The sequence below is a fragment of the Cibotium barometz genome, chromosome 65 (genome assembly GCF_041138505.1).
Source record: "Cibotium barometz isolate CiBa-2024 chromosome 65, ASM4113850v1, whole genome shotgun sequence".
Lineage (NCBI taxonomy): Eukaryota > Viridiplantae > Streptophyta > Polypodiopsida > Cyatheales > Cibotiaceae > Cibotium > Cibotium barometz.
The window spans coordinates 1,997,834-2,002,229 of NC_141110.1; the positions used below are offsets into that span (position 1 = coordinate 1,997,834).

Below are 4,396 nucleotides of genomic sequence, written 5' to 3' on the forward strand. Positions count from 1 at the left end.
AAGGCCACCTCTCATGGTGGTAGAATCCATGAAGTCAATGCATTGAGGCAATTACTCATGTGGTGGTATAGGAGGAGTGTAGTTAGGATAAAGGAGAAATAAGCCAAAGTCAATAGAACAAATTGAATTCACGGGGCTTAATGCTTTGGATATTGAAAATTATAAATCAGTGACTTGAATAAAATTTTGATTCGTTTCAATTTATGCTTTTCTATATTCACCACCTCCCATGGATACTTTCAAACATTCAAACTTTTAGACATTAAAAACATGGATATAGTAGAGCCAAATAAAAAAGGCCATACTCCAGAAGTTTCTTTGTATTACATTTAAAAACTAAATTTTTACAAAGGATGAAGTCGTCTACTTCTACTGAACAAAGCTTGAATATCTGTTAAGAGGACATATTGGTGGTCACCTATTGGAAACACATGGAGGACTGAGGTTGGAACATGCTCTGTTTCCTCTACCACAGTGGGCTCCTCGTCAAGCAGCTGTAACAACTTGGGTGTCTTCTCTTTTGAGGGTATCAATGTCAAACTACTCATTGAGTTCCCTTCCCGTGGCCAAGTTCATCTCCTTTGCAACCTCGTGAAACTCATCATCTTCTGCTCTTAAAGGTTCCTCTGATCTTTCCTCATCTCCTTCTATTAAACCTTTCTCATCCTCAAGCAACAGATGCAAATAGAAAATAAACCCGTCGTGGTAGTCAACAAGATGACATTTATGCTTGTGTACTAGGCAATTACGTATTCTTCTTATCCCCTAGCACCTTTGAAATATCCATGCTCACATTATCTCTTGAGGATGTGGCAGAAATAAGATCGTCCACATGCACATACTGAATATTGTCCAATATGTCTACATCATTCAAAGTTGTCCCCTGGTATTGCTGCTCTTTCTCTTGGGGATATGTGCATCCAGAAAAGATCCTAATCTCGATGGAGATATTGTAAGAAAACATACATGAAATTTGAGGTTAGAGATGGTGCTGGTGGCCGACTTTGTGAAGAAGGAAATCGAACAATTCCTCATTAGGCGTTTCTTTAAATCTAGTATCGGGTTTGACCTTAATCTCAAAAGGATGCATCTACAAGCAGAAACAAGTTGGCAAAATGATTGTTAACTACACAGCAATGAGAGAATAATGGAGATCTGCATTACAATGCGATTCATGGTGGATCATTAGGAGAAATGTGGACTTAATTTTGGGCCTTTTAGTTCTAGAGAGAGAGAGTGGCACTCAACTAATGAGGAGGAGGAGGAGGAGGCTTCCGTAAACGGAGAAATTCAGCATTTTAAAGCAAGAATTCAAGTAAATAGAGTAAAATTATGCTCAAAATGCATCTTAAAATAACATTTACTCAACTTAAACCGAATCTTTGCACGTATGCTAAAAGATAGTGGTAGTTAATGCTAGACAATGGTAGTTAAGGATAGAGAATCTCGAAGTTTCCCCCCAAAACTAGCTCTGATCTTCTCCAACATAGTCGTTCTTTCTTTTTCTAAGTCTTCTCCAAATTAAGCTCTCATCTTCTTCTTCCATGTGTCTTTTTCTACACAAAATGGCAAGAAAGCCTCGTATTAGTATTTCAACTATTACTATATTCAATAGTTATAATACGGACGATGGGACATGGATACCATCTACAATTACAATTAGGAGCTAGGTACTTTTACAGAGAAGGAAGAGGAAGAGGGGAAATGCTAATGAATTTGTGGAGCCATTCAAGGGACAAGTTAAAGAGTTCAAGGTATGTGAATCGAGCAAGCGTGTGACAAAGGTACTAATACAACATGTTTTCCAGCATGTAGAATTGAGGATGAAAAAATTTCCTCCTGGTCTTCCATGATATCGTCCCAAGTAGTATCTTAGTCAAAGCTTATTTTGTTTTAAAAGTGTTTAATTGTTGTTATTATGCAATTTTTTATCCATTCAATCATGTCTCCTTATTGTTTTAAAATTATCTAATTGTTGTTATGTCTAATCATTTGGTTTTATGCAGATATTTATCCATCCAATAGGATAGACTGGCAACAACCAGTGGAGAGTATAAGTGGTATTTTTGATGTTTTCCATTCACATGTAGGAGTACAAAGGAAGAACTCATATAGATCTTGTAGACCATGACATATTTTTCTATGATATGCAATACTTAGAACCAAACACGTCTTTTGGATGGGGTCGTTTGACTCTATTACCCCTCCCATTATTTGGATGCAAAGATTGGCCATTGCCAACTTCACAAACTAGTGAAAGTTTGGCCATTGCCAACTTCACAAACTAGTGAAAGTTATAGGATCAGGTTGTATCGTGACATACAGCAGTCTCTTAAAACACCATATTGGGGAATATGGGAATTTTCCATAAGTTTGGGACATGTGGTCAAATCTTTGGATTAATCATAACTTGAACACCGTTACTCCAAATTGAGCGCTCTATAGCTCACTAGATTCCATTTTCCAAGCGCTTTCCAACAATAGGTCACATGATATGGTTTTGAAAAACTTATAGGCATGTTATCCAGGTCCCACCTTTTTAGTATTCAAAAAATGGGAGTTGGAAAATTTCCAAACTCACGAATATAGTGTTTTAAGGCATCTGTTGGCAAACAAAGAATGTCAAGCTTACTATTTTTATACCTATCGAAGTGTTTGTTGACTTCTTCTTTGACGAAGAAATAAGAAATACTTCAGCAATGTTTATTCGCAAGTCAAGTAAGGCACTGGACTTTCTGGACAATGGTTGGGACATGAGAAAGACATAAGGCATCATTTCTATTTTGGAGAAGAAGTCAATAGTTTGCAAGTACATTATTGGCTCTCAAAACTTCATTGCAACTTTTCACTACACCAGATATCATTATGTTAATGGCAACCTTGTTCCATTAGATCAAGATTTGGAGTCAGATCCCGAGAATACACATCTAGTAATGGAGATATATTTGGAAGAGAAATTGCTTACAATGCTGAACACACTATTTAAAACATCTCTTTCTTAAATTAGAGAAGACCTTACATATGAGGATATTGAACAATTGCCAAAAGATTATACATTTACAATGGATACTAAAAAGGTAAACCATTTATATTTACATTCACCATTTAGTATGCTGTGCATAATATTATGTAATATAACACTAACAAAACCTCTTTTTTACAGGTGCCAAGGCGAAAAGAGAAAACGACTTTCTGCAAAGAATCTGTCTCTCATACTATTCACTTGATTAATCATTGAATGATGATAGTATTGAGACATTGTAACTCCAAAAGTAAATATATATATGAAATATTTTTTTCTTACAGTCAAGTCTCTTACAAAATTAATGTTAATGTTACAAATGTAAATATAAGTCTAATGATGGTGATGCCAATTAGAAGAGTCAGGAGCACGGGAGTGACATCGTGATTGAGAGGTCAACTGCGCTTGGGACTGAGGGGGCCGTTGATTTTCTCCTCTTGCAACCTTTCCATTTCTTCCCATAGTGTTTCTTCTCTTTCCCTCTCCGACCTGCCTCCTAGAGTCCACCCACTCATCCACATCTTCTTGTAGCTTGTCATAATCATTCAGGGCATCCACATGTTCTTGGACTTGTCTCTGCCTCTCCTCGTCTCGTTGACGTATTCTCTTTGCAGCTTCCCTTGCAAATTCATCCGCCCTCGTGATCTCTTCTTCTACACGATCATGGATAGCCAAAAAAATTCTTTGTACAAATTTTATCCTGAATTGTTTTACATGCAAGGGAGCATATTTGCTTAGACTTATTTCCTGTACACAGAGAAAAGCTTTATTAGGGACATTATAGCTACATTTGATTATGCAAGTCTACGTTACAAACATCACTTACATCAGGAATATCAAAAATTTCTTTATTAAAAGATAGGCGTTTAGGGCCGTCCTCCATCCACAGCTGACATCATTTGGCGTTTAGGGCCATCCTCCATCCACAGTTGACATCATTTGGCGTTTAGGGCCATCCTCCATCCACAGTTGACATCATTTGGCTGGATTGGCACCCTTATCCTATAGTATGTCATGGGTTGATTAGGAGATTTTCCAATGCATATACAAACTTTTGAGCACATCTGAGAGGTCCAAAAACCCACATCAGCTTATCTTGCTTAAATAAATATACATGCTTGTGGTCGAGTCAAGCCCTACATCGTGTTGTACTGAAGCTCAAAATTATACATGATTTTCATAAGAAAAGAAGGAATGATGCTCAAAATCATATGAAAACAAACATTTTTAAGATCGAATAAGACTTGAGAACTGAATTCACCTTAAAATTGCCTTAGGGTTGGAGACGGATGAGTGCTAGAAAGATTAGGAGAATTGCCAACACCGATTGCACCATCTCGGAGAGGATCAAGCAAGAGCAAGAAAATATTTGCA

At 37.1% G+C, this 4,396-nt stretch overlaps 1 pseudogene; it reads left to right on the forward strand.

The window, feature by feature from the left end:
• Nucleotides 1-2,147: 2,147 nt before the first annotated feature.
• LOC147602834 (uncharacterized) lies at nucleotides 2,148-3,002 on the forward strand (annotated as a pseudogene).
• Nucleotides 3,003-4,396: the final 1,394 nt, after the last annotated feature.